Source organism: Typopeltis vanoorti, chromosome 1 (assembly GCF_054136105.1).
Source record: "Typopeltis vanoorti isolate ZY-2024b chromosome 1, IOZ_Tvanoo_1.0, whole genome shotgun sequence".
Taxonomy (NCBI): domain Eukaryota; kingdom Metazoa; phylum Arthropoda; class Arachnida; order Uropygi; family Thelyphonidae; genus Typopeltis; species Typopeltis vanoorti.
The window spans coordinates 178862214-178874088 of record NC_143549.1 but is presented as its reverse complement, the minus strand read 5'-3'; the positions used below and the strand labels follow the sequence as shown (position 1 = coordinate 178874088).

At 35.5% G+C, this 11875-nt stretch overlaps 1 protein-coding gene across 3 annotated transcripts in view; it reads left to right on the top strand.

Annotated features, from left to right (window-relative positions):
* The first annotated feature begins 495 nt into the window (after positions 1 to 495).
* The window catches only part of LOC150110672 (glucose transporter type 1-like), a 1175276-nt gene continuing 1163896 nt past the window's right edge, over positions 496 to 11875 (top strand). For all 3 annotated transcript variants that reach the window (XM_090395569.1, XM_090395562.1, XM_090395554.1), the window contains exon 1: positions 496 to 1103. The gene's annotated coding sequence lies outside the window, so the exon portion shown is untranslated. The remainder of the gene's footprint in view (positions 1104 to 11875) is intronic.

Sequence of the window (11875 nt, the reverse complement as noted above, 5' to 3'; positions counted from 1 at the left end):
ACTCCAACTTCTGTTTATTTCTTTCGTAAATTGTGTTTTGTCCATACATACCGTAATGTTTTAATTATTTTGAGTTATAAACTTTAGCTCCATCATCGATTCTTTATAATCTTCCGAGCTGCAAGTATTTGAAAAAAAATGGAGTGTTCTTCAGAGTTGTGTAACTGACTTTGGCCTTATTTCTACAGATGTATGATTAGATAAGTGTGTGTGTGTGTGTGTGTGTGTGTGTGTGTGTGTGTGTGTGTGTGTGTGTGTGTGTGTGTGTGTGTGTGTGTGTGTGTGTGTGTTATAAATATTCCCTCCATAGATTCCCCTCTCCAGACCCAACGTATTTTTACCTTGGACCACATTCCACAATCTTTGCCATGTGTACAAAATGCAGCAAAAGCATCTCTCTCTCTCTCTCTCCGTTTCCGCCCTCCATCCTCCCGAGCATATCCCACTGTCGCATTATTTCTTCGGCTTCCGTTGAGCGCAGGGATGTAGGTGCAGTGTCGTCGTGCCGACTTGCTCGAGATGCACGAAGTAGACTGGCAGAGATGCTGGGTGTTGAAGACATGCGGTTAGCGGCAGAGGCTGTATTCGGCCGCGCGCAGACGCGAACCGAGCACCCTTGACTGTAGCTGCAACGACGGTGCTGTGAACTGTCCTCCCCTAACCCTTGTGTCTGCGGTCAGTGGAGCCCGCGCGCCACACGACCAGGCTTTTCTTCGAGTGTTATACGAGCAGAAAGCTTCCTCTATTTATTTATTTTCGGGGGTCGTGCACTCTTCAAGGGGGGGTTAGGGAAAAAAGTTATAACGCCAACTCGGGAAATCGGCATCCATCTGTTGTGGGGCCTACATTCCGCCTTCTCTTTTCTTGTGTGCCAGTGATTTCCTCCGACAGTGTCCGGTGGTCGCTGTTTGACCCGACCCTGGCATAGTGGCGTCTCAGTGGACGGATTAGTATCCTCCCTCAGTCACTACCCGGCTACGTCGTCAGATACGGAGGATGTTACAGGCCACTGCTTATGGTGACGACTGTGGTTGCTGCAAGCCGGAAACGAAGAAAGAATAGAGCGGCAAAGGCGGTTACGGAGCCTGCATATCGTCTCCATGGTAAGTAGAAAGGTTTTCTCTCCATCCGCCTCATTACGACAGCATCGTAGACCCGCTCAGTAATGGCGGCTCTTGTGAGATAGATGCGGTTTGCATTTTTGGTCCAATCGCGGGCCCTTATTGAAGATTAATCTGGCGTATGCTTTGGGGATGATCGCTCACACTCCGGCATCAAGCGCTGACGCACATCTACAGAAATTGGTAGCGAGAATGATTGCGACACCATTCTAGGTTTCCGTTTTTTTTTTCTTTTCCCTTTCTTTCTCTCATTTCTATCCCGTAGCATCAGTATGTTGCGGTATTGATTAGATGTTTGTTGCGAGGCTGTGTAAGAACAGCTAACATGTGCTATTTTTAGCCTTCTATGTTTAGTCTCGCGGTACCTATTACCATAACCTTTCACCACCGCTAGCTATAACTGCACTTAATTCATTTAAACAACCACTGCTTTTAATTTTACAGTTATATATCTCTAATTCCTAGTTCTTTACTTTGTTAGTGACAACAAGGACGGTTCCTAAATAGATTTTACTTAACGCTTCGCTCGCGAAAGAAATGCATCCTTCCAAACGTAAAATTAATAAAGTGCCTGCGCTACGGATACAAATTTAGATGGAAGGAATGTTGATGCATGGGGAAACATCATCAAGCACAGGGGTGAAGAACGTTGCATCACGATATGTAATACGGTGAAGGAAAATATAAATTAATGAAGGTAAAATCTCATTAGCATCTATGTGCTCCCTCCATCTTTGCTTCCCCCCATCCTCTCTCTCTATTTCATGCTTAATGCCTTATCTGTTAAGTTAAAGAGTCTTAATGGCTTGTAAAGCTAATGAAACCATATTCGTGCTACAGTTTAGAGACATTCCGTTGCAATGTATAATAAATAATATTATTTTTTTTTTCAACAATAGATTTAAATGCAATGATAGATTTCAGTATTGTTGTATTCGGAGCTCTAACAATCTACAATTAAAATACGTTTCAGTGTTTACTGTTCAATAAGTCATTGTTAGCATAAGATTAGTAATAACTATAATAAATTTATGACACGTATTCGCATTGTTTATCATAAGAATTGCAAAAAAAACTAGGAAAATATAGTCTATGTAGTTCCTTCTATTCTCTCAAAGATACTAAAGCTAGATGTCGATATTTTCCACTATAACGAAATGAAAAAGCAAATTTTGTAGGCCAGAGAGACATAATCCGAATAACAAACTAACTTCATTATAAATATTATACAAAATAATTACACAGTCAGAGATCAAATCTATCTTTTCCTTTATGGTGGTTAACGGCATCCATCGTACTTTTTGTAGGAGATGTATGCTAAGATTTCACAAATAGAGCTCATTAAGTAATATATTATGCGTAAGACATAAGTAAAATATCAAATTATCTAAAAGTAATACCAATATCTGAATGTCAAGGTTGACGAATATTAAAAAAACTTAATTAGTCTTGTCTTCCTTATGTTTTATCTTCTTGATATAGTTCTACAGGAATTATAATTATCCCCAAAATATCCGATTAGGGAAAGTGATATGAAAATAAATAGTTGCTTGACTTCAACGATTCTTGTTGAGTATTGTTCTCTAAAAAGCTTATTTTCTTATATTATTTTTCTTAAATAGATTGTGTCTTACTTAATAATTCCAAAACTATAAGGAAATCTCAAATGAAAGAACTCATAATAAAAATTAGTGCCGTGTGTGTGTGTGTGTGTCTTGTCCATGAGTAGCTGTGGATATAAACCCCTAGTACATCAGTATTTTTACCGCACCTTAGCTAAGGATTACATAATCTGCAAACCCCGCACTTCACAGATCTGGAACATTTCTTCAAGGCACTTCTCTAATCAGAAGATGATAAAACCACATCTTACTTAACATTCTATTAACAATAATGACTGACTAATGTGACAATTCAGTTCACTATCGAATTATTGGATTTATTTATTACTATCAAATTAAATAGAATCAGTAAAGATAGACATGATTTAAATTAAAATGGTGTATGTTTTGATACGAAAAGAATTATGTCGAAAAAAAACTATTACATTGTCTGTTTTGATATTAATTTATATTCATATAAATAGTAATTCGGGAATAATACCAAAGAAATGATAGAAAATATTATGAAATAGATTAAAGGTAGCATTTTGTGAACGTGTATTTTTACACATCGAAAAGTTGACATGAACATGAGAAAGATGAAAGGAACGAAGAACAAAATAGATATGAAATAGTTGAAGCCCTGGGGGAGAGGGATGATAAACCGGAAGAGAAAATTAAAAGCGATTATTTAGTGATGATCTGCAGGGGCAGTAGAACTAGAGAAATGCGAGAAGACCCCAAGAGATTTACAAAAGTAATGGCAAGTTTTAGAAACAGAAATTGAATTAATAGCAGAATTTATTGTGCCTATTGCTGTTATTCTATTTGTATTAGTATTATTTTTATTTCTTTAAGAACTATATCCATCCAGAAGATGAGTACTCGTCCGTAATTGTTGGCCGCTGTCCGTGCAGGCTATGGTGATATCGCTTTTCACTTGCGAGGCCACATCCATGTACTATTTATCCTTATATTGACTTTTCCATAAACCTGGGCGCCTGGAAAGATCTGTCCCATGAATCCTTGCGCTATTCACAAGGAGCTCAAAAATGCACGTTCCCTGAATAGCTAGGCTGTGTAAAAAGGACATGAGCTGCATTAAAAATACAAAATAAAAAAATGCGAGGAAAAATTCTCAGTTGAAGAGGTTTTCTTTTTTTTTTTTTCAATGGGAAATTGTTAACTGGTTAGTTCTGTCTCTGATTGGTGCACCTGAAATCTAAAAGGAAACAATCACATCATTGTTGTTCCATCTGCAATTCATAGAACTAAAATTTTAATTATAAAAAATTATCAAAAAATTAAATGGTGTTTGAAAGTATTACGAAGAATACACTATAAATTAATTTTTTAACTAATACGCTTTATATTTTAATATATAATTATAGTTACATTATGTTTTTATTTATATATTTTAGTTTTAATTAAATTAAGAGATTGGTTTAAGCCTTTTCGTATGGAGGCGAACAAATAATTGATGGATATACGTTTTGTTATTATACTATTCTACTCTAGTTGACGCTTTCTCACATTTAAAAAAATTATATGCAAATAATGCAAATGCATTATCGAGATAGTCCTTATAAGGATAAGGACTATTTCGATAATGCAAAAAATGTCAGGCTTTGAATTTTAATTAAATCGCTACAAATTCTTCATTTAATCATTTTATAGGCAATAAGAATAACAGCTTAAATATTTTGGTTTTTTTTTCTTCTTTCACTCCCCTGTATATTTGCATTTAATTTTTTAAATGTGAGAACCGAAATAGTCCTCATAAGAACTGGCTTAAAGGGGCGAAGCAAGAATGCTTTTCATCTTTCCCGTTATCTGTAGAGGACAGTGTAGGGATAAGGTGTTATTGAGCTATATAAATAAAGCTCTGATCATGGCAGGAGGGTAACAGCAATAGCCGAGCCTCAGTTAGAACTTCATTGGCTACAGCATTGCCATCCATTACCCTCCAAGGGTAATCACCGCATATCACGGTCGACTATTTCCTCCCCTCTCCCCAGAATCGAAATAGAATTATAAAAACACTTCATAAAGTAAAGCACCGTCGATTAAAAAGGGGTGTGTTTGTAATATGGAACACCTTCAGAAACACCTGTCATATTAAATAATTGATCCTCGGCTGCCGAACTGTGTTAAACGATACGCTACACACTTTTTAAATTTAATTATGAGGATCGGTGTTATGTAGATTGTCATGGCGATTTACGGTTGTTGTTGAATTGATTCTTGGAAATACATTAAAAGAGCAACAATGGAGATGCATTTTACTGAAAGGCTATTATAAATAACAGAACCTAACAATTACCCTGTAGGATCGTATTGTTGTTATAATGTAGCTTTTTATAAAACTTATTTTAATGACAACTATCTCTTAGAAATAGTAAATATAAATTACTAAATAAAAACTTCAATGTATCGTATATATTTTATTTATTTATTTCGTAATTTTTGCTATTCATATATAAGCAAGTTAGCCTGTACCGGCAAAACGACCAATCGGTGATCTTAGTTTTAAAATAAAAAGTCAAATGCCACATTTATAACAATACCCTGTGGCAATTAAAAGTTTAAATCTTCAAGAAGTATCATTAAGGTGTAATATCTGTATTAAAGTGTGGATTGTAATGAAATTAGCTGCAATAAATATGCATCGAAAATTATAACCTGATGCCTATAAGGGTAAAATGTTTAAGGGCAGTACTGGCGCTTTCGTAGTCAACTTAGACACAATATTTCTAAGCCAACAGCTACCCATAAAACCTAGTGTCCAAATTGCATTTACAGTTAGGTGCAGTTTTGTTATGGGTGAATTAAATTTCAGGTTTATATTGATTAGAACAAATCCAAGTGCAACATGATAAAATAAACTAAAACAAATAATAGCCCGTTCTACAAAGGAAGTAAAAGAAATATCATTTAAACAGAGAGAGAGAATTCATTTTTCTCCTTGGAGATAATCATCTCAAGATTATTACCTGTCTTCTGGGACATTTTATTGCCAAAAAGAGAAACAGTACTTTGTCAAATGTCTAGTGCGTACTTGCTCTATCTTAATCTTATCTTTCCATGCATTCCCTTCCAGAGTGACCATAATATAGCCAAAATCTGTCTTATTTCGCTTTCATCTACCGAACCGCTCTAGTTTAAAATATTGTCTTTGGTTATCACATTAAAACTCTAAATGCCAACAAGGAACCAATAGAACTGGTGGTGGGAACAAAGCTGCTCAATTATCCTGCGCAAACAGTTCGCAGGCTTAATCTACAGTCAGAGAAGAGAACGTATTTGGTGAAATCAATAATATTTCACTAAATATTTACACTTTGGGAAGTGAAATTCCAATTGATTTAATTATAAATCGATTAGAGGCTTTTATTTTATTTTTAAAACGCAATTGGTTACCTTTCTGTCTGTTTTTTTCGAGTCATTTGCATTGTTATACGTTAGTTTCTTATTTAAATTCGAGAATACACAGTAGAGAACAACTGCGATGATGCCCGGGCGCAAGTGGTTCCTTCATTACTATGCGAAGCGCTGCATCCCCTAGAGGTCAAATTGTTGCTGCTAAGACTATTTGACGATGTGAGATTTATGTCAAATATTTACCACCGTCTGTGAATCAAGAGCAAATAAACAGAAGCGTATGAATAACGCGGTCAACTTTCTAAACAGTTTCATAATCTTCACACCAGAGGCACTGCATTGCTAATTTTTGGAATTAATAATACCCAGATCGATATTTCCTTTTCAACAATACGTAATTGGAAGCTATGGATACATAATATATATAATAAAAAAATATATAAATATATCAAATATATTTAATAAAATATTGATTAAAAGATATAACCTACCTTGAAATAATTCTAAATTAAAACAAAATACAAATGCATCATAAAAAGATTAAAAACAAACTTCACACTGTGTACTCCATCTATTTGGTAGCATATTATGGGCACATGCGCAATACCTCTTTCAGTAATTGACGCATGCGCGGTACATGAGAGACTTGTCAGGATGAATAAAACCCTTCTTCTCTTTATATAAATACATCAGTGTGCAGGAGACAGTGAGACTGTCTTCCTCTACCGCCAAACTGAAGGAAGGGATGAAAATAGATATCTGTGTCAATATCACCATCTATTATCTCCATCTGTTTACATAAAAAGCTAAACTAATCCTTGTTGTTGTTTTTTTGACGTCGCATTTTAGAATGATGAAGTCGCTCTTGTCAATGAAATCTAAGCTTAAAAGTACTTTGGAATGAGCGTGCTTTTTTTCCCCCTCATTTTTTTTTTTTTTACTTCCATTCCTTATAGCTTTTGTAAAAGGCATTTGTCGTTTGTTAGAGACAGAGTGGCCTTACATTCTCATAATTATTATTTGCAATTTGCATCTTCAGTAAATTGCTAGACTCGTTTTAATCATCTAACTATATTGACTCACATTTCAACGTAAGAAAAAATAAACAACCAAATATTTATTTTCGTATAACAACATATTCAGCTGTTGACATTTCGCTGAATTTCAAAACTAGTACACACAAAAAAAAGTCACAGAACAAAAGATACTGACAGTCAAGTCATTTGTTGAAGCAGTCAAAATTTTAACGAGAAAAAAAAAAGAACTGAAAGCTATTCTGGCGTCCTCTAGGGATAGATCTAAAGTGTGTGGTTATTGCTTGAATTACAGCCGAAGCAACTAACTATTATATTTTTAACTGCATGCGTTTTTCAACTGATGGGCTGAAGTCGGACTCAAAAAAAATGAATAAAAATGCTATAAGTGATCATTATAAGACCACCAATTCAAAAACAAGACACAATTTAAATCTATCCCTAGAGGACGCTACTTTAGGACGTTGGTTACTTTGCACGTTACAATTTTGAACGTTAACTTTAACACCTAAACTTTAAGAATTCGTAGCTTAGTCTGTATCGAAGATGCCCTTTTGGTACGAAAGGCCTGGGTTTGAATCGCATTTAGAAGGCGAGAAAAAGTTTCATAAGTTCTTTTCAGATGAGGGTCAAGTAGAATTGGCAAAGGTTTTCTTCCGACAAACAGAAAAACCGACCGGAGAACACACGCAATAAACGTCATACACTTGCTTCGTATTTTTCATTGCTTCGACCATAATTCAAACCACACCAAGTATAAAAGCAGTAAACTGCTAGATGCTTCAAAAAATCGATTTTTAAGTCAGCTATAAGATCACTGCTGTCTGAATGGCCAAATTGATAGCATCCCCACTCTCCATTGAGATACGCTGGAGAGGATGGAATCCCACTAAGGGCAGGGATGACTTGAGGTGATGCATGAAGTGCTTGAAAAGTTCCATGTCTGTTCTCTAAACGTTTTGAATTATCCAATCCCTAACTACTCTCACTAGTTGCACGACAGGTTCATAATTTTTACAAGTGAGATTCGCTTTAGAAAAATAATCATCCGTGGGTACTCGATTAATCCGGATCACGTGATCAAACGAGACAGACCAAGGTTAGGAAGTTTTATAATGAAAAAAATGACGTGTTTTAGAACTGCCTCGTTTCTTCCGAGTACCCATTTCGCTTAACACGCAGGCGCAGTGTCAGCTGTGAGATTGAAAGGAGATTTCGTGTTTAATTGGGAAACGTGGTACTCCCACCTCTGCTGTTTCACCTTTGGCTTGTGTTTTTCCCTCTAAACCAATCTTAGAAACATTTGTAATCGGTCAGGTCTGAAACTTCCCGTGTTTAAATAACGTTTTGATAGACGGTGTTTTTAAACTGGATTTTTTTTATGCACATTCTCAGGAGTTTTATGGGGATTATGTAATGCATGTAAAGATGTCGCATATATAGGACAAAGTATTATCCTATCCTATCATATCAGTAGTGCTAACAGGCACTTAAGCATCCCCGACCTTTCCAAGTATTCTTGGACTTCTAACCGCAACCGTAACTCGAGGATAAGGTGGTTCGCCCTATGTCTCTCGGTGTGTTCTACGTCTGTAGATGCGTGTGTGTTCACGGGAGAAGAAAACCCGAGTTTCAGTGTGAAAAAAAAAACCCTACCTTCGTATGAGACCCACTAACTCACCTTTTGTCGAAAGAGACCAGATAAATGTTCCTCACATCACCGACGGCAATCGAACCCAGGTCTTTTCGAACAAGGGGCTACGTTTATACCGACTGAGCTACGGAGGATCTAGATTCAGTATTATTTGCATAAAATTATATCTATAGAGAATAAATATTGGTGTTCTTCCTTCGGATAGTCTGCCCTTTATTTTTCCCGAAAATGACCAAGTTTCTCTGATGATCGAAGTACTGGGACTTATTGGAACACTACGAGAATGAGTGTCCTGATTCTCTGATTGGATCTTACTATAGTTGTTTAGATTACTGTGGAGGTGGCTAACAGAACAATGAGACTTGTGCATTCAATAGACTGCTTGTTTGCTTTGTGTGGAGCAAAACCTCGCTACCGCCATGTGAGACCAAATAACTTGAAACTGTAATCTAACTGCTTATGATAGCATAATCACACACTGTTTGATGTATTTATTTAAGAAAAATGTTGACACATCGTGCATGTAGATGAAGGCAACCAAAATAAGCCTTGACGATGAATTATCTTTATGGATTAAAACTGTATTGCAGATGCATACATACTTTCTCCATTCAGGTCTCATTGATTTGCTGCAATTTATATTTGCTGCCATCTGGAGGTTGATCTGAAAAGTTGTTGATGGAAACTCATAAAATAGATCTGTTTTTCTTTAATTATATCTACATATGAAAATAAATCAATATTTATTTTCAGTTGTTCTGTAGGGAGAATCATTGTAATTGAAATTAGTTTCAACAATACAAATCAACTATGACGCAACAATAAAAGGAACCAAACATCAGTATTGAACAATAAAAAGAACAACATGAAACAATAAAAAGAATGCGCTCTCTGTTCCAATAATATAGAACAATAAAAAATGAAACAATGAAGTTAATTCACCAATCAACACACAATACAAAAAGGAATAAATTTGGAGAAAAAGAAGAATTTAATCTCCAAACTAAAATCACAACATTAAACAATACTAATAAAAGGTCAAGAAATCGCGGCGGTATTTTTCACGTTGAATTAGTTTTCCAGTGAAGTGGCAGGAAATGAGATATTGAGGAAGAAATAAGTTACTTCCTGTCCGAAGATAAAGAACTGCCGAAGAACAATACAGATGACGCTAGTTTCGAACGAGTACGAGAATAATGTAATGTGTGTGTTCTTCTTTTTTTAATCCCCCTAACAACGGCATTGTGGAGATGACTGAATGCAGGAAAGAAAATTAACTTGCTGTCAAGTGCATGCAGTTCCAGCAAGTCGCATTAACAGTTTCCTGAACTCTTAACCTCGTAAGCAAAATATTGAAGTATTTCTCAATCCAGTGCGGCGCGTGCAAACACAATACTTAAAGCAATTTAACTGCACGGTCTTAAGCAAAGTAACAACCGTGGAAGAATATCTCTTGTTCGTAATGGGATTATGTTGTTACACACAGAATCGTTGTTATTCGAGGAAGAATCAGTTTGCAAAAAGTTTTACAAGATTGTTAAGTTTTGTTCTTCAACTAAGAACTTTTTTTTCTTTCGTAAATAGGTTTAATGTACTAGACTTTAATTTCTCGTTCAGTGTTATTTGAAATTCTCATAAGCCTCTGAATATTTATATATTCGTAGCAGCTAGAAAGAAGTAATGTTCCTCTGCGTGCTGGCCATTTAATGTTTTGCTCACGTGATCATAAATTTACAGATTTAGATAGTCAAAGCTTGTTTATTCGACTAAGAGATGTGGCATGATGTTGTCGTAATGCTAAAGCAATGGCACGTTCCGTCTCTTACCATGTGATACCTTACCTCGTCAAGAACGAAATAGACGAACATTCTCATTAAAATGCTCGCCACTATAACAAGATGAATTTATACACTAAAAATAACTCAAATACAATTTTAACGTCGAAATAAATAATTCAACACTCTATTATGCGCACCAAAGCTACAGTTCTAAAAAAACAGAAAGAAAAACAGGAAGTGGAAAATAAAAATTCCTAAGCGATTTAATGCTCCTATACAAGTACGTGGTTTCGTATTCAATGTCTTTTATCCAAACCACCAAGAAAAATCTATTTTAAAATTTGTTCGAATTGTTACCGTATCATTTGTTTTATCATAAAGAATATTTTCCCAAATGCACGCACATGCACGTAATATTGTAGGTTTGAAGATGCATTTTTTCTTCATTTATTTCATGGTTTTTCGAAACACGAATCGAATTCGAAATTTGAATGGACAGCTCCGTGGAGCCTACTACACATCATGTACATATTCTCGAAACATCTGGTCATTCTCATTTAAATTCCACTTCTTTCTTTCTTGCAAAAGTTTACACTTTGTGACTGCCATAGATTTTTAATCCATCTGTGTGTGTGTGTGTTTTCGTGCAAATTTTTGAATATCCGGGCAAATATTTTTCTTTTTTTGTGTCTCTTTAAGTAATGAAACTCACATGGTTAATTAAGATATCAAAATCAAAAGAAGTGAAAATATAATGTAGATGTAGAAAAATGTTAATATTTTTTATTCCCCCAAAAAGATAGAAAACAGTATTTGTTTATTCAAATACTGTTTTTTTTTCGCCAGTGCAAAATGAATTTTATCGTGCATATTTATCAGTTTAATTTAGAGTATAATCCAATCCATTACAGTTTGGTATAATAAATATTGCAAAAAAGTGGGAGAGAGTGAAAATCGTTAGTCTGTTACTCAAATATGGTAGCACTGAATTAAGAAGAATCAATGCGCACGTGTGTAGGAAGAATGGATGCGAGTTTGTGGAGCGAATTTGAACGGATTGATATAAAAGGGGCGGCCTGCACTTTCATGCGTTTGCTGTCAGGAGTCTGAAGAAATTATGTATTGGTATAAGCCTATACGGAGAGTCAGGGAAAGAGATCAGAATAGGAGAAATTGAGAGAATTTGTGTGAGTAAGAGCGACTAAGATATGCAGTTGGAGGCGAATGTGCATAATCATGGAAGCGATTACGTTAAAATGATGAATGAGGGCTCATCCAGTGAAAACATCTTAAGCATGCGCAAGGA